Here is a 19,765-nt window from a genome sequence, read left to right as displayed (position 1 = left end):
AGTTTTCTTCTCACTTGAGTGATGAAATTCTTATTTCAGTGGTAGCAGTAATAAAACAAATATTTATGGTCAGGTTCTGTGTTGTAGCAAATGATGATGATGATGATGATGATAACAATATTTATACCCTAGTGTCTCTTTGATGGCATGAGTTGCTCTCTCACTCAATAGTAATAATAATAATAATAATGATAATGATAATGATGATGTTGATAATAATAATAATAAGAATAATAATAATAATAATAGTTGTTTTAAGAGAAATAAAATAATTTCTTATTTATTTCTGTTGCTGTTGTTGTTTGTGACGTTAAGTTGTCAATTACTATTATTATTATTATTATTATTAATTATTTTTTCTCAAAATTGTCCACACTTATTTTTTATAGATGTTTGCTACAGAAAGCCCTCCAAATAAACTGTCTTGTCCTCTGCCAGCGCAGTATGTCACATGTGTGTGTGTTTGTGTTTATGTTTGTATTTGTGTATGTGTGTGTGGTATGTGTTGTTTGTTTTAAATAAGTGTAAACAAATTGATATAAAAATTTGGTTTTGATGCAGATGTTGGGGTATTTAGAACCAATGAAACAGCTTCCACTGCCCAACCTCCAAAACATGGAACAATTGACTGACCAATCAAAACAAAAAGGTAAACCACTTGGGTCCAATGAGTGACCAATCATAGTGACCATTGATGGAGAGGAGTCTTTTAAAAGAGTGGTTTGGTTGTTTATGGGAGGCTGGAAGAAAGAAAGAAAGAAAGAAAGAAAGAAAGAAAGAAAGAAAGACAGAAAGAAAGAAAGGAACAAAAAAGAAAGAAAGTGAGAGAGAGAAAGAGGAAGAAAGAAAAAAGAGAAAGACTGAAGGAGAAAGAAAATAGAAAGAAAAAAGAAAGGACAGTAAGAAAGAGTGAGAAAGAAAAGAAGAAAAAAGGAGATAGAAAGTGTGAGAAAGAGAGAGAGAGAGAAAGGAAGAAAGAGAAAGAAAGAAAAAAGAGAAAGACTGAGGGAGAAAGAAAACAGAAAGGACAGTAAGAAAGAGTGAGAGAGAAAGAGAGAGAGAAAGAAAAGAAGAAAAAGGAGATAGAAAGTGTGAGAGAGAAAGAGAAAGAGAGAAAGGAAGGAAGACAGAAAGAAAGAAAAAAGAACAGTCAGTAAGAAAGAGTGAGAGAGAAAGGAAGAAAGAGAGAGAGAGAGAGGGGGAGAGAGGAAGGAAGATAAAAGAGAAAGACTGGGGGAGAAAGAAAAATAGAAAGAAAAAAGAAAGGACAGTAAGAAAGAGAGAGAGAGAGAAAGAAAATAAGAAAAAGAAGATAGTTAGAAAGTGGGAGAAAGAGAAAGAAAGAAAGAGTGAGAGAGAAAGGAAGAAAGAGAGAGAGAGAAAAAGACTGGAGGAGAAAGAAAAATAGAAAGAAAAAAGACAGTAAGAAAGAGTCAGAGAGAGAGAGAAAGAAAAGAAAAAATGGAGATAGTTAGAAAGTGAGAGAGAGAGAGAGAAAGAAAGAGTGAGAGAGAAAAGAAAAGAGAGAGAGAGAGAGAAAGAAAGAGTGAGAGAGAAAAGAAAAAAGAGAGAGAGAGGAAGATAGAAAAAAGAGAGAGACTGAGGGAGAAAGAACAATAGAAAGAAAAAAGAAAGGACAGTAAGAAAGTGTGAGAGAGAGAGAAAGGGAGAAAGAGAGAGAGAAAGAAAGAGAGAGATAGAAAAAAAAAGAAAGAAAGAAAGCAAGATGTCTAATGAAGAGAAAAGAGAGCTGGATTGTGTGTTTCTGTGCTGAGCTGTGCTTTGATTGAAGCTTTCTTTCTTTCTTTTCTTTTCTTTGTATTGAATTCAAAATGGGAAGATAGCACACAGGACAGGTTCAAGATGACTGTTGTGATGATGTGAATCAACTTTTGAATCCAAAATGCTGCAGGTGATTAACAACAGGAAATAAATATTGATGTTTGGCCATTGTCAAGTTTTATAAATGTCCATTTAGTCATAACAAGAAGAAGAAGAAGAAGAAGAAGAAGAAGAAGAAGAAGAATAATAATAATAAGAAGAAGAAGAAGAAGAGAAGAAGAACATCATCATCATCAACAACAACAACAACAATAACAGCAGCAGCAGCAGTAACAACAACATATTCTTTATACTTTCATTCTTTTACTTGTTTCAGTCATTTGACCATGGCCATGCTGGAGCAGTGTCTCAAGGAGGTTTTAATCCAACATATCAAACTCCAGGACTTTGAAGCCTAGTAATTATTCTATCAACCAATTTTGTTGAACCACTAAGTCACTGCGATGTAAACACACCAACACTGGTTGTCAAGCAGTGATGGGGGGAGGGACAAACACTGACACACACACACACACACATATTTATATATATATATATATATATATATATAAGAAATATTGAATTTCTAAATCTCTCGTAGAGACATGTACGTGGTGGGGCGATAGAATGGTTGTATACTGTCAATCTAACAAGAACGTGACAGTAGGGGGTACACCACCACTGTATAGCCCTAGGAAGCATCGAACACCTCCTGATGGCTTTGACACATTTTTCCCTGTGTCCTTATATACATATACGAAGGGGAGACAAACACCCCCGGCCGCCGAAGCTGCATCTAGGGACACGTGTTTCAGGATTGTTGTCCTTCATCGGCCTAGAGTAGCAGACACCGGTCAGCTGGTGATATTTGTCTCGACTTCGTAATTGTATATATCTATAACTCAGTGAAGTCTATTCACTGATTATCAAAATAAGAAATATTGAATTTCTAAATCTCTCGTAGAGACATGTATGGTGGTGGGGCGATAGAATGGTTGTATACTGTCAATCTAACAAGAACGTGACAGTAGGGGGTACACCACCACTGTATAGCCCTAGGAAGCATGTATATAAGGACACAGGGAAAAATGTGTCAAAGCCATCAGGAGGCGTTCGATGCTTCCTAGTGCTATACAGCAGTGGTGTACCCCCTACTGTCACGTTCTTGTTAGATTGACAGTATACAACCATTCTATATATATATATATATATATATATATATATATAGTTAATCCAAACAAGAAAGCACAAAAAAACACAACAACGCGAGGACGTGGAACAAATATAGTATTATTGGACGCTCAGGAAAGAAGGAGGGTTTCACGTTTCGAGCGGTGCTCTTCGTCGGAAACATAGGAGAAGGAAAGATCCAGAGAAGGGAAGACAGAGGAAAAAAAATCGCCAACGGTACACACTCAGTCACATATATATATATATATATATATATACATATATACGATGGGCTTCTTTCAGTTTCCGTCTACCAAATCCACTCACAAGGCTTTGGTCAGCCCAAGGCTATAGTAGAAGACACTTGCCCAATATGCCACGCAGTGGGACTGAACCTGGAACCATGTGGTTGGGGAGCAAGCCTCTTACCACAAAGCCACACCTAGATTTTGAGAAATATGAAATAAATCCTCAAGTTATTTCTTTTTCTCTGCTATTTTAAAGATTTTCTTTTAATGCTTTCAATGATACAACTGTGGCCATGCTGGAGCACCACCATAATTCTTTTTTTTTTTTCCAGTTTTGTTGTTGCTTTATGGCTGCAAGTTGGTCTATCTTTTATCTTTTACTGGTTTCAGTCATTAGACTGTGGCCATGTTGGGGCACCACCTCGAAGATGTTTTTGTGTTTTTTTTTTGGTCAAATGTATTGATCTCAATACTTGGAGGTGGTCTAACGAATGGGACCTGTGTCTGAATGTGTCAAAGTGCTGTCATCTGCCTGTTGGCTCTCCTCCTGCAACTCAACTTGATTTCGAGCCAGGTCGTCTGCTGCTGGAGAGGACCAATCAGGTAAAGGACCGATCAGGTAAAGGACCGATCAGGTAAAGGACCTGGGTATCTTGGTGGATTCCTCCTTTTCGCCTTTGGCCCAGTGCGTCCATGCTGCCAACAAAGCACGCGGAATTCTGTTCTTGATTCGACGGTCATTCGGAATGCTCACAGCAGCCATATTCCTACCACTCTATGTCACGCTGGTGAGACCATATTGGAGTACGGGATTCAAGCCTCTTCTCCTTATCTCCTCAAAGACATACAGCATCTCGAAAGAGTCCAGAAGCTGGCTACCCGCATGGTTCATGGTCTCAAAAATTGTCTTATGAAGAAAGGCTGAGGACGCTCGACCTTTATTCTCTAGAAAAACGCCGCCGCCGTGGTGATCTCATTCTCGCTCACAACATCATAAGCGGAAAGTGTAACCTCTCGAAAGAGCTGTTCTTCACTCCTGCTCCAGAGCGTCGGTTGCGGGGTCATTCCGAAAAGCTCTACCTGCAACGATTTCATCTCAATCGAAGGAGAGGAGCTTTCTCCGTCCGGGTTGCGGATCCGTGGAACAAGCTGCCAGATGAGATGGTGAAGATGCCGACGACCGCTTTGTTCAAAGCCTCTCTTGACCTCAAGTGGCCTGAACTCTTTACATGAACACCACCCTGTACTTAACTCCATGTCCCCCTACATGGCCTTGCTATTTGCTTTTGAGCCAAATTAACTAACTAACTAACTAACTTATTTTTCTAAAGCTTGGTACTTATTTTATCAGTCTCTTTTTGCTGAACCACGAAGTTGTAATTTATTATTTTTTTCTTTTATCTTTTTAGTGATGGAGGTCATGGGGAATTATACATCATCACCATCATCATCATCATCAGCAGCAGCAGCAGCAGCCATACAAGAATTTGGACCTGGAGATCTCCATTTCCAGCGACTTCGAGGGCCATCTCCCAGTGGTGTCGGGCATCAACGAAGAGCCCTTGACTACAACAAGACGACCAAAGTTTTTTTTTTTTCCAAGGTCTGGGGTCTCCCACCCCTAAGCCCTAGACCATCATCTAATCACCCTTACCTGTCTTGTTGCTTAACAACAACAACAACAACAACAACAACAGCAGCAGCAGCAGCAGCAGCAACATCATCATCATCATCATCATCGTTTAACATTCACTTTCCATGCTGACATAAGTTGGATGGTTTGACAGGAGCCGGCCTGCAGAAGGCTGCACTAGACTTGTGTGTGTGTATCTTGGCAGGGTTTTTATGGCTGGATGCCCTTCCTAACACCAACCACCCCACAGAGTGGACTGAGTGCTTTTCCCACCTTATAATCATCATTGTCATCTCTGTGTCCTTAGCATTATCATTAGGTTTTATTTCTAAGTTTTTATTTCCATAGGCGTAGGAGTGGCAGTGTGGCAAGTAGCTTGGTTCCGGGTTCAGTCCTACTGCGTGGCACCTTGGACAAGTGTCTTCTACTATAGCCTCGGGCTGATCAAAGCCTTGTGATTGGATTTGGTAGGTGGAAACTGAAAGAAGCCCGTCGTATATATGTATATATATGTGCGTGTGTGTCTGTGTTAGTCCCCACCCCCAACATTGCTTGACAACCGATGCTGGTGTGTAACGTTAGCACGCCGGGCGAAATGCTTAGCGGTATTTCATCTGCGTTACGTTGTGAGTTCAAATTCCGCCGAGGTCGACTTTGCCTTTCATCCTTTCGGGGTCGATAAATTAAGTACCAGTTACGCATTGGGGTCGATGTAATCGACTTAATACCTATGTCTGTCCTTGTTTGTCCCCTCTGTGTTTAGCCCCTTGTGGGTAATAAAGAAATAGGTTCAGCAAAAGAGACTGATAGAATAAGTACTAGGCTTACAAAGAATAAGTCCTGGGGTTGATTTGCTCAATTGGAGGTGGTGCTCCAGCATGGCCACAGTCAAATGACTGAAACAAGTAAAAAGTAAAAGAGTAAACAGAAACGTACTTCAGGTATCCAATCCACAATTCAAACTATTCTTTTATTCTTTCATTTGTTTCAGTCATTTGACTGCGGCCATGCTGGAGCACCACGTTGGAGGATTTTAACCAAACAAATTGACCCCAGGACTTATTCTTTGAAAGCCTGGTACTTATTCTATCGGTCTCTTTTGCAGAACTGCTAAGTTACAGGGACATAAACAAACCAACACTGGTTGTCAAGTGATGATGAGAGTACAAAGACAGACACATGTAGATACATATATATGGTGCAAAACTGAGTAATACCATCTGGTTGGTAACTGATGAAGAATTAGGGACCTATGTTTGTCATCTGCCAGTTTGTGCACTCAATATACATTATGCCTTTTTCATTTATTACATATACACAAGTGGCTGTGTGGTAAGTAGCTTGCTTACCAGCCACATGGTTCCAGGTTCAGTCCCACTGCATGGCACCTTGGGCAAGTGTCTTTTGCTTTAGCCTCAGAGACCAACTAAAGCCTTGTGAGTGGATTTTGTTGATGGAAACTGAGAGAAGCTCGATGTGTATATATATATATTTAGAGAGAGAGAGAGAGAGACAGAAGCAGAGAGAGAGAGAGAGAGAGAGACAGAAGCAGAGAGAGAGAGACAGAGGCAGAGAGAGAGAGACAGACAGAGAGACAGAGGCAGAGAGAGAGAGAGAGAGAGAGAGAGAGCAATAAGAAAATGGAGGGGATCAATAGGTGGTATTCATCAACTTTTAGACATTATATTATATCAATTTATTTATTTATTTTAAAAAATGACAATTACAACAATATACAAACATATATAACATATTGTGCTTTACATATATAATAGATAAAGATACCAGTAATTATTAAAATATGTAACATACAGGAATAGAAATTGGGAAAATATCTTACAGCTGTTTCAGCCAAGAGGAAAAAATACCTCATTCTACCTTTATCACTCAAGTAGACTGAAGTAATTAGTAGATGAAACTGAGGTACTTGGGTGTTTCTCTAGGCTTCGTCAGAGATTTTTAAAAAGTATATATATATATATATATATATATATGTTAATAAAATAGAACATATGCATATATATAAACATATATGTACGTACCTACCTCTACATGTACATATACACGCATATATGTGTACAGGACACCAAAAAGACGTCGAACACATAGAGAGACGAAACACATAGACACAAACCAAGGAACAAGACAAGCAAAAAAAAGAGAGATACAGGACAATAAGCACAACGAAAAATCCCCTTCTTCAGTCGCTAAGGTTTCATCTACTAAACGTTTCGAAGGATAAAAGCGAGACGTATACTTCGAAGAAAACTTCCTTCCCGCGAAAAGCAAATCAATTAAAATTCTGAGATCTTTTCGCAGAGGGGTAAAAAAAAAAAAGGCAAGACGGTAACGACAGTACAAACATATAAACAGTAAAAAATATATATATAAACAGTGGAAAAATAAAAATATAACAGTGAGAGACAGGACAAGGAGAACAAGATAAGAAGGGCTGTTAACGCCAAACGAAAAAAGTATTGCAAACGCTGGATTATCGTGGACGACGAGAGAGAGAAAATGTGTCGACCAGTAGCCTTAGAAGGCGGGCGAGAAAAGACAGGATAGCAGTTACGACGGAAGTATCGTCGCAGATGGACGACGGGAATGGGGGAGGAGGAGCAAGAGGAAGAGAGAGAAGAAGGGGAATGGTGCGAGGAGACCATGAAGAATGGTGAAAGGGAGAGAGAATGAAGAATGAGAGAGAGAGGAAGAGACAAGTTAAGTGAGGGAAAAAAAGACGAAAAAGGGAATGGGAGAGAAAGAAAGAAAGATGCAGAGTCGCGTGAGAGTTAATATCAAGGCTAACTTGATAAACAGAACATCTTACTTACTTAATAGGGTGCGTGCGTTTAGTCGTATAATATGTTAATAAAATAGAACATATGCATATATATAAACATATATGTACGTACCTACCTCTACATGTACATATACACGCATATATGTGTACAGGACACCAAAAAGACGTCGAACACATAGAGAGACGAAACACATAGACACAAACCAAGGAACAAGACAAGCAAAAAAAAGAGAGATACAGGACAATAAGCACACGAAAAATCCCCTTCTTCAGTCGCTAAGGTTTCATCTACTAAACGTTTCGAAGGATAAAAGCGAGACGTATACTTCGAAAAAACTTCCTTCCCGCGAAAAGCAAATCAATTAAAATTCTGAGATCTTTTCGCAGAAGGGTAAAAAAAAAAAGGCAAGACGGTAACGACAGTACAAACATATAAACAGTAAAAAATATATATATAAACAGTGGAAAAATAAAAATATAACAGTGAGAGACAGGACAAGGGAACAAGATAAGAAGGGCTGTTAACGCCAAACGAAAAAAGTATTGCAAACGCTGGATTATCGTGGACGACGAGAGAGAGAAAATGTGTCGACCAGTAGCCTTAGAAGGCGGGCGAGAAAAGACAGGATAGCAGTTACGACGGAAGTATCGTCGCAGATGGACGACGGGAATGGGGGAGGAGGAGCAAGAGGAAGAGAGAGAAGAAGGGGAATGGTGCGAGGAGACCATGAAGAATGGTGAAAGGGAGAGAGAGAATGAAGAATGAGAGAGAGAGGAAGAGACAAGTTAGTGAGGGAAAAAAAGACGAAAAAGGGAATGGGAGAGAAGAAAGAAAGATGCAGAGTCGCGTGAGAGTTAATATCAAGGCTAACTTGATAAACAGAACAATCTTACTTAATAGGGTGCGTGCGTTTAGTCGTATAATATGTTAATAAAATAGAACATATGCATATATATAACATATATGTACGTACCTACCTCTACATGTACATATACACGCATATATGTGTACAGGACACCAAAAAGACGTCGAACACATAGAGAGACGAAACACATAGACACAAACCAAGGACAAGACAAGCAAAAAAAAGAGATACAGGACAATAAGCACAACGAAAAATCCCCTTATATATATATATATATATATATATGTGTGTGTGTATATATGTTTGTGTGTCTGTGTTTGCCCCCCGCCCCAACATTGCTTGACAACCGATGCTGATGTGTTTATGAGTCAGTAACTTAGTGGTTTGGCAAAGGAGACTGATAGAATAAGTACTAGGCTTACAAAGAATAAGTCCTGGAGTCGATTTGCTCAACTACATAAAATAAATAAAGGGAAAAGGGGATAGGAAAGAACAGGGCCTCGAGAAGAGGCTAGAGGGTTCAATATATTAAAATCATACTATCTTCTTGCATGGAACTTTGAAATTGATAGGCCAAAGAGTGAACTAGTAGTGGTCTAGGGAAATATTAACGGGTTATTTCTATATAAAGGGGGAACCAAGATATTTGAATAGTAATGAAATGAAAGTTAGCACTAAAATAAGTGGTAATTCTTGTCTTATTTTAGTGCTGACTTTGATTTCAAAGTTCCACGCTGGAAAATGGTATGATTTTAATATATTGAACCCTATAGCCTCTTCTCAAGGCCCTGGTTTTTTCCCATTCTCTCTTACCTTCATTCATTTTATTTTACACATTTGTATTCACTCTGATGAAGCTCCATGTTCTAGATCGAATGTCGTATGAAGATGACAAATATTGTTTCTGAAATTCTTTCGCAAGCACAAACGGGCATTAGGAGCAGAAACAGCTGTAAGAAATGTTATGTCATGTTTTGTATTAATAAATAATCTACAGACGTAGTCCAACTGGTTTGTTTCTTGATCAAAAGTTTTCTCTGTTTTCTGGTTATTCAAACTTTATATATATATATATATATATATATATATATATTATATATATAATAGAAATATTAAAATTACTAAGTCTCTCTAAAGGAGATTACGGCAGCATTACTGGAAATTAATAGTTATCGCCATACTAATATGGCAGTCTTGTAAATATAAGACTAAAGCTGTTGCTGTTTAGTTCCAAGAGGCCACCGCCTCAAGCTGCCTATTTGACACATGAACCTGCGTCCATTACAAACCTTCAAACAAGCTTTAGTCTTATATTTACAAGACTGCCATATTAGTATGGCGATAACTATTAATTATATATATATATATATATATATATATATATATATATATACTAGCTTAAAAGCCACCCTATCATGCAGCTTTTAAGTTAGTATGTGTCTTTTAAGCAACTAACCCCAAATGGGAAGATCTGCAAACAGATCACTGACTTGTTTTGGCGAATTTGTTGTAATTGCTTCCTCCAGAGTCATATCCCAATAATGATCATATTCATCACTAAAAATCATGTGAAAAAAATCGCTGAAAACAATTGCAGTTATGAAAACATAGGAATCCAAAATATCAGGGTTGCAGGTTCAGATTCGGCGTGGAATGTTTTTAATTTACTCACAGAGTCAGCCTGATTCCAAAATGGTATATGTTGGGCTACAGCCTCTAGGAGTAAAGTTGAAAGAGTGTAACACACTGACATTCACATTTATTATATTAGATATGTTTAATTTTGGGGAAACTGTATTTCAATTAAAGTGTATTTTACATGTGTGTGTGTGTGTGTGTGTATGTGTACACACATACATACATACATACATACATATATATATATATTTATGTTTGTATGTTTCTTTATGTCTGAGTTTGTCCCCCACCATTGCTTGATAACTGATTTTGGTGTGTTTATGTCCCCGTAACCTAGGGGTTCAGTAAAAGAGACCGATAGAGTAAGTACTAGGCTTACAAAGAATAATGGGGTCAATTTTTTCGACTAAAGTGCCCTTTAAGGCATTGCTCTAGTATGGTTGAAATCAAAGAACCTGTCCACCATTGGAGTCCATGGAAAGATTCTGCAGAGGATAAAGTGTCTCTTGACGAACAGAACCCAACATGTGTTTGAGGGAATCCCATCAAGCTCACCCAAAATCAGTAGTGGTGTCCCATAAGGGTGGTGGGCCCACTCCTCTTCATTATCTACATCAATGACATAGTAGACATCATCAGACATTCTACAGTGAAAATCTTTACAGATGATTCCAAATTCCAGAAGGCCATAAACAGTATGGGAGCCCAAACATGCCTTCAGTTGGGTCTGTTTGCAGTTGTCCAATGGGCAGAAAAGAACGATATGCTACTATATGAAGATAAGTTTAGTTTAATCCACTTTGGAAAAGAGGATACTTTGAAGATACCATATGCCCCCCTCCCTGAAGCAACTCCCTAGTGCCATCCAACAATAGCAGAGACCTTAGAGTAATTGTTGATAACAATCTAAGCTGGAGTTCCCATGTAAACAGCAAGGTTGACTTGGCCTGCAAGATGTGCTCCTGGATTCTGAGAACTTTCCAGTAAAGAGATGCCCACACCATCATCGTTCCCTACTTTTGCCTGACTCCACCTTGAATACTGTTGCCCACTGTGGTCTCCCCACATGAAGCAAAGCATTATGAAAGTGGAAGCACTCCAGAGGTCAATAACAAGAAACGGCGGGCATGGCTGTGTGGTTAGGGAGCTTGCTTCCTAGCTACATGGCTTCGGGTTCAGTCCCACTGCATGGCACTTTGGGTAGGTGTCTTCCACTATAGCCCCGAGCCGACCAGAGCTTTGTGATTGAATTCGGAAGGTGGAAGTTACTGCCGTGTGTGTATGTGTGCGTATAGCTGCTCAGTGCCTCTCCGAAAGAGAGAGAGGATGGCACGTAAAATGTACCAGCCGATCGTGGCCATTGCCAGCCTCCCTTGGCACCTGTGCCGGTGGCACGTAAAAAGCACCCACTACACTCACGGAGTGGTTGGCGTTAGGAAGGGCATCCAGTTGTAGAAACACTGCCAGATCAGACTGGAGCCTGGTGCAGCCTCCTGGCTTCCCAGACCCTAGTCGAACCGTCCAACCCATGCTAGCATGGAAAACGGACGTTAAACAATGATGATGATGATGATGATAGATGGCATGACAGGCATTGACTATTGGGGTTGACTAAAAACCTCAATCTTTACTGTCTCCAACACTACCGGGAGTGCCACATCATTTGTGTGATCATCATCATCATCATCGTCATCGTTTAACGTCTGTTTTCCGCGCTAGCACGGGTTGGACGGTTCGACCGGGGTCTGGGAAGCCAGGAGGCTGCACAGGTGCCAGGGGGTGTCTGGCATTGGCCACGATCGGTTGGAGCTTTTAACGTGCCACCGGCACAGAAGCCAGTTGAGGCGGCACTGGCAATGGCCACGTTTGGATGGTGCTTTTTATGTGCCACCGGCACAGAAGCCAGTCAGGGCGGCGCTGGCATCGGCCACGTTTGGATGGTGCTTTTTATGTGCTACCGGCACAGAAGCCAGTCAAGGCGGCGCTCGCAACGGCCACGTTCGGATGGTGCTTTTTATGTGCTACCGGCACAGAAGCCAGTCAAGGCGGCGCTGGCAACGGCCACGTTCGGATGGTGCTTTTTATGTGCCACCGGCACAGAAGCCAGTCGGGGCGGCGCTGGCAACGGCCACGTTCGGATGGTGCTTTTTATGTGTCACCGGCACAGGTATCACAACTACTATTTCCATTGATGTTCATGTTCATGTTCATGTACTTGACTCAACAGGTCTCCTCAAGCACAGTGATGTGGAAAATATTCCATCAATATTGCAAAAATGATGTTGGCATCAATTTTAAAATCCACCCAAGACGTGGCCCCCGTGCTATCTGCCCACAGCAAAAATCAAACTCAGGACACATAACAACACCACAACACAACAACTTTACCTCGACCGGCCCAGCTCTCTTTAATATTATACCAAAATACGTCAAGATGGAAATGGGTCCCATAAAATTCAAAAGTTCTCTGGACAAATTTCTCTAAAAAATCCTAGACCAACATCCTACACCCAGATATGTCTCCAACAATAATAACTCTTTGCTAGAGTGGGCCATAGTGCCCCATATATGACTAAAAGACTTTACCAGGTGGTGCTATTAAGTTAGTCATGACCTGGGCTTATATTGGCCTAAACCTATCAAAGTTATATATATATATATAGGTGTAGGAGTGGATGTGTGGTAAGTAGCTTGCTTACCAACCACATGGTTCCAGGTTCAGTCCCACTGCGTGGCACCTTGGGCAGGTGTTTTCTACTATAGCCTCGGGCCAACTAAGACCTTGTGAGTGGATTTGGTAGACAGATGATGTGTGTGTGTGTGTGTATGTTTGTGTGTCTCTGTTTGTTCCCCCCATAACCTAGCAGTTCGGAAATAGGGACCGATAGAATAAGTTCTAGGCTTACAAGGAATAAGTCCTGGGGTTGATTTGCTCGGCTAAAGGCGGTGCTCCAGCATGGCCACAGTCAAATGACTGAAACAAGTAAACGGGTAAAAGAGTAAAAGAGTATATATATATATGTAAGACACTTGCTCAAGGTGCCACACAGTGGGACTGAACTCAAAACCACATGATGTGGAAGCAAGCTATTTTTTTTTTGTAACCACACTGCTAGGCCACTACCTGAAAAATGGTAAACCAAAATGTCCTAATTAATGACCACAACCACTGCCAACACCAACACCAACACCACCACCATCATCATCAACATCATCAACATTATCATCATCATTATCATAGTCATCATTGTCATCATAAAGTTTCACCACCACCACCACCACCACCATCATCATCAACATCATCATCATCATCATCATCATTATCATCATCATTATCATCATAAAGTTTCACCACCACCACCACCATCATCATCAACATCATCATCATCATCATCATCATTATCATCATCATTGTCATCATAAAGTTTCACCACCACCACCACCACCATCATCATCATTGTCATCATTGAAGTTTAATCTCTGAACAGAAGCATGTTTCAAGTGTCCAGTCCATTGGTCAAACTCTAAATATCAGAGAATAAAGATAAAAATGTGAAAAAAAAAAGACACCCCAACAAACCCTTGACTGACCCAGTGAATAGAATGCTTTGAAAATTACTCTGTTAAATCAATTAAACTTCATTTGAAAGGTACCACCTGCAGTGTTTGAGCTGAGAGACTATTTGCTAAATGACCATTAAACTGAAAGAGGAATGTGTGAAAGAAGAAAATGCTATTGTTTTTGTTATTGTAAACAGAAGGAGGAAGGAGGAGAAGAAGAAAGAGGAGGAGGTGAATTAAAGAAGGCATATTTTTCTGTTTCTTTACTGGTGATAAGAGCCCCAGAAAAGTAGTTGTGGTGGGAGACAAGCCTTAGAATAAGATCAATAGATATGTGAAAGCCTTTTTAACTTTGGACTTTAACCTTTAGCTTTTGTTTCAGTCAGTGGACTGCAGCCAGGCTGGGGCCTCTTCACATTATGCTTCTTTGTGTGAACACACACACACACACACACATATTTGTTTTATGTTTCAGTCATGTGACTGTGGCCTTGCTGGGGCATGTACTATATATATATCTTTTCTTTTCTTTTACTCCTTTAGCTGTTTCAGTCATGTGACTGTGGCCATGCTGGAGCAACGCCTTTTAGTCAAGCACCTGAGCACTGTATACAATAATTTCATTATTAGTATTATTATTATTAATATATAAATCGACCCCAGGACTTATTCTTTGTAAGCCTAATACTTATTCTATCGGCTTCTTTAGCCGAACCGCTAAGTTATAGGGATGTAAACATACCACTATCGGTTGTCAAGCGATGTCAGGGGGACAAACACAGGCACACAAATACGACATATATATACATATATACGATGCGCTTCTTTCAGTTTCCATCTACCAAATCCACACCCAAGGCTTTGGTCAGCCAGAGGCTATAGTAGAAGACACTTGCCCAAGGTGCCATGCAGTGGGAATGAACCTGGAACCATGCGGTTCGTAAGCAAGCCACTTACCACACAGCCACTCCTATGCCTAAATATGTATTCTTTTCTACTGTAGGCACAAGGCCTGAAATTTTCGGGGGAGCGGGGGGACAGTCAATTAGATTGACCCCACCAAATGCAACTGGTACTAAATTTATTGACCCCCCGAAAGGATGAAAGGCAAAATTGACCTCAGCGGAATTTGATGACTTATATATGTATTTATGTATATATGTATATATTTTTTTATTCTTTTACTGTTTTAGTCAAACAAATTGACCCCAGGACCTATTCTTTGTAAGCCCAGTACTTATTCTATCAGCTTCTGTTGCTGAACTGCTAGATCACAGGGACATAAATGATGGGGGGGGGGACAAACACAGACACATGAATACATACATACATATATATATATATGGTAGGTTTCTTTCAGTTTCCATCTACCAAATCCACTCACAATGCTTTGGTTGGCCTGAGGCTATAGCAGAAGTCACTTGCCCAAGGTACCACACAGTGGGACTGAACCTGGAACCATGTGGTTGGGAAGCAAGCTTCTTGCCATACAGCCACTGCTGTACCTACATATTCTTTTTCTTTTTCTTTTTACTTGTTTCACTCAGTTGACTGTGGCCATGCTGGGGTACTGTCTCAAAGGGTTTTAATTGAACAATCAACCCTAGGACTTTATTTTTAAAGACAAATACTTATTCTATCAGTAAACACATCAACATGGGCTGACAAGCAGTGGGGGGGGGGGTCAAACAAAGACACACACACACACACATGTTTTATCTTTTATTTGTTTCAGTCAGTAGACTGTGGCCATGCTAGAACACTGCCTTGAATTTTTAGTTATTCTATTGATCCCAGTATTTATTTTTTTAAAGCCTAGTACTTATTCTATGGAACCAAGAAGTTAAGGGGATGTAAACACACCAACACTAGTTATCAAGGGGTGATGGGGGACAAGTACTGACACAAAGACAAACACATAGATATTTACATATGAGGCAGTACCCAAAAGTAACTGGAAATGTTCTCTCTGGGACAAGCCCATTGTAGTTCAGGCTTTGGTTGCTAGAACTCACTTGATGCAATCCTCAGGCATCAGTCTGCCAACCAGCAGCATCAAGTGATATCGTACTTCCATGTGGTGCGCCTTTGTTTTGCTGTGCTCCCCCCCCTGTTCATTGATTTTTCTGATGGCTGAAAGGAAGGAACAGTGTGCTTCTGTAAAATTCTGTTTTCTGCTGGAGAAAACAGTGGCAAAAACAGTTGTCATTCTTCAATCAGCTTACAAGGATGCTGTCATGAGCAAAGCACAAGTTTGCAAGTGGTTTTCCTGCTTTAGGAATGGTCACTTATCACTTGAAGACCATCCATGTTCAGGGTAACCGTCAACCTCCCGAACAAATGAAAACATCACGAAAATTCATGTGGTGTTTTCTGGAGCTCCTGCTAAAAAATTTTGATTGAGGGATTGCAAATTACCACCATGTTGGTTTATTTACATCCTGATATTTTGATGGTTTGACAAAAGATACTGGTAAAATAAGTACCACACTCAGAAAAGCATGAGTACTGAAGTGGATTTGTTTGACTATAACCCTTCGTGGTAGTGTCCGAGTGATAAACAGTAAGATAACGCATTCAATATGACAAGCACTGATAGCTTTAATTAATTAGGATTATGATGCAACAAGAAGGCGTTGAACTAGCAGAATTGTTAGCACGCCAGGCAAAATGCTTAGCGGTATTTTGTCTGCCACTACGTTCTGAGTTCAAATTCCGCCAAGGTCGACTTTGCCTTTCATCGATTAAATAAGTACCAGTTACACACTGGTCGATATAATCGACTTAATCCATTTGTCTGTCCTTGTTTGTCCTCTCTGTATTTAGCCCCTTGTGGGTTGTAAAGAAATAGGTATTTTGTCTGCTGCTATTTTCTGAGTTCAAATTCCGCCATGGTCGACTTTGCCTTTCATCCTTTCGGGGTCGATTAAATAAGTACAAGTTATGCACAGGAGTCGATGTAATTGACTTAATCCCTTTCTCTGTCCTTGTTTGTCCCCTTTGTGTTTAGCCCCATGTGGGCAGTAAAGAAATAAGAAACATTAACGCGTGGGGCTAAATGCTTAGTTGTTTTTCGTCTGCCGTTACGTTCTGAGTTCAAATTCCGCCATGGTCGACTTTGCCTTTCATCTTTTCAGGGTCGATTAAATAAGTACCAGTTAAGCACTGGGGTTGATATAATCGACTTAATCCCTTTATCTGTCCTTGTTTGTCCCCTCTATGTTTAACCCCTTGTGGGCAATAAAGAAATCAGAAGAGGTAAACATTATTGAACAAGGTTTTAATCAACCAAATACAAGGGAGACAACTCAAGATAAAAATTTGCTTCGATTTGAGGTAATTCATCAGAACCTCCCAAGGAATTAAAATTGAGGATAGATCACACAGTGTGGTTGAGAGGTGAATAGCCTGTTCCTTAGTAGACATGGTAACAATGCTTGATATATGGAATAGGACATTGTGTGATTATTAGGAGAGGCTATGAAAGACAATAGAAGACTATACACTAATGTATTTATAAGAAAGTTTAATTTTTTCGTAATAGGTTTCCTTATACTGTTATAATGTGGGAGTTAGAACTAGACAGACAAGTAGACCAGCAGTTAGATAAATAGGGACAGACAGAAAGATAGATAGATTAGTTACATGGATAGACAGAGAGGCAGGCAGATAGACCCACAGATGGATAGACAGACAGACAGACATAGATAGATAGATAGATAGATAGATAGATAGATAGATAGATATGTTTCTTTATTAGCCACACAGGGCTGCACACAGACAGAACAAATTACAAGGTAGAGCTTTTCTTTTGGGGGTAAAAAAAGGGGGTTGGTTTTCGATCAAAAGGGATTGTAAAAGGAAAGAAAGAGGACAAAAAAAGGGGAGGATTAAAAAAAAGGGGGGGGGGAGAAAAGGGGAGAGGAAAAAAAAGTTGATCAATAGGGATCGTAATCACAGAAATGTCAATATGAAGTGTAAAGGGGAGGACAGGTGAGGTTTACCCGTGGAAAGAAAAGCCTACGGAAAAGACCACGGTAACCTCGGTCAATGAAGTCACATGTTATATTTCTTTCTTTTCTTTTTTTTTTTTGCAAATAAGCAACTCTCTGTATTAATTTTTATGGTTCATAGAATCATAGTCAAGGTGGCTTCGTCATTCATCTTGCTAGATAGATAGATAGATAGAAACTGACAGACAGACAGATAGATAGACAGGTGGACAGACAGACAGACAGACAGACAGATAGATAGATAGACAGACAGGCAAACAGACAGATAATTAGGGAGAAAGAGAGAGAGAGAGAGAGAGAGAGAGAGATGTTTGTCCTATTATCTCTGGATATGTTCATCTTATTACTCTGTCTCAACAAAGAGTAGTCTAGTGTTCAGGGATGTTCAGTCTTGTACCTCTAAATTCTCAAGCATGTCACAACCTGTTCAACAGCAAACTGGATTGAACAGGTTCAGACTTGACTGTCACCTGGTGTCAACTCATACAAACACAGCATGACCAACCAATAAGAGAGCCACATTGACAACTGTGGTCTGGGATATAACTTGATGAATGGTCATGTCTAGAATGCCTGTTATGACAGGTTTGCTCACTGAGGCTTGACCTGGGGGTAAAAACACAACAGCATAACCAACAAGCATCCAGGGAGATACTCTCTTTGTGGCTCATCAGCCTGTTAGAAATAGCAGCTAAATCTCTTTTGAGTCCCTACTACAAGTAGTAATAATTGTTTCGAATTTTGGCATGAGGCCAAGCAATTTTAGAGGGAAGAATAAGTCAATCACATCAACCCAGTCTGTCACCAGACTTTGGTGCCAGGAAGTGTTTCAGAATAGATAGATAGATAGATAGATAGATAGATAGATAGATAGATAGATAGTAGATAGATAGATAGATAGATAGAGACTGACCAACAGATAGACATGCAGACAGACAGACATAGATAGATAGAGAGAGACTGACAGACTGACTGACAGATAGATAGATAGATAGATAGATAGATAGATAGACAGGCGGACAGTCAGACATAGATAGATAGATATCAAACCCTTGTATTTGGTTGATTAAAACCTTATTCAATAATGTCTTCTTGTCGCATTATAATCCTGATTAATTAAAGCTATCAGTGCTTGTCATATTGAGTGTGATATATCTTATTGTCTCTTACTTTTTATCATGTATTCATTTGAGTCACTGGGGCACTACCACGAAGGGTTTTAGTCAAACAAATCAACCTCAGTACTCGTGCTTTTCTGAGTGTGGTACTTATTTTACCAGTATCTTTTGTCAAACCATCAAATTCCTTGGTGGGCAGGAAGATTTTTGTAAACTGTATTTTGTAAATTTGAGGGTGCACCATTGAATAGCGAGGGGTCAATGCCACCCAGTGCACCTCCTTAGCGATGGGCATGTTAGTTGGACTTCATGAATTGTATTACAAGAAGATTTTTGCAAACTGTGGGTAGGGTGGTTTGCAAGGGAGAATAGGGGATAGAAGGGAGGCGAATACAGTGAGTGGTGAACATGGATGGGGGAAGAGACAGATATCAGGTAGACGAGATATGGAGGAGGGGTTTGTCAGGGGCACGGACATAAAGGACATGTCTTTTTGCCTTGATTTTTTATTTAGCTGGCTGAGTATACTCAAGCTCAGTAAACTGCTATTTGTCACAGTCCTTCGCCATCGCCTCTGTGAGGCTCAACATCTGAAGATCCTTTTCCACCACTTTGTTCCATGTCTTTCTCTTCCACAGGTTCCCTCCACATCTAGTGACCGGCCCTTTTTTATGCAGTTTATTCTCATCAATCCTCATCCCATGACAAAATCAGTGCAGTCTTCTTTCTTGCAAACTACTCTAGGCACAAGGCCCAAAATTTTATGGAGAGAGGACCAGTCAATTATATCAACCCCAGTATGCAACTGGTACTTAGTTTATCAACCCCGAAAGGATGAAAGGCAAAGTCAGCCTTGGTGAAATTTGAACTCAGAACGTAAAGACAGGCGAAATAACA

This window comes from Octopus sinensis, linkage group LG18 (assembly GCF_006345805.1).
Source record: "Octopus sinensis linkage group LG18, ASM634580v1, whole genome shotgun sequence".
Classification (NCBI taxonomy): Eukaryota; Metazoa; Mollusca; class Cephalopoda; order Octopoda; family Octopodidae; genus Octopus; species Octopus sinensis.
Note: the sequence above shows the minus strand (reverse complement) of the source record.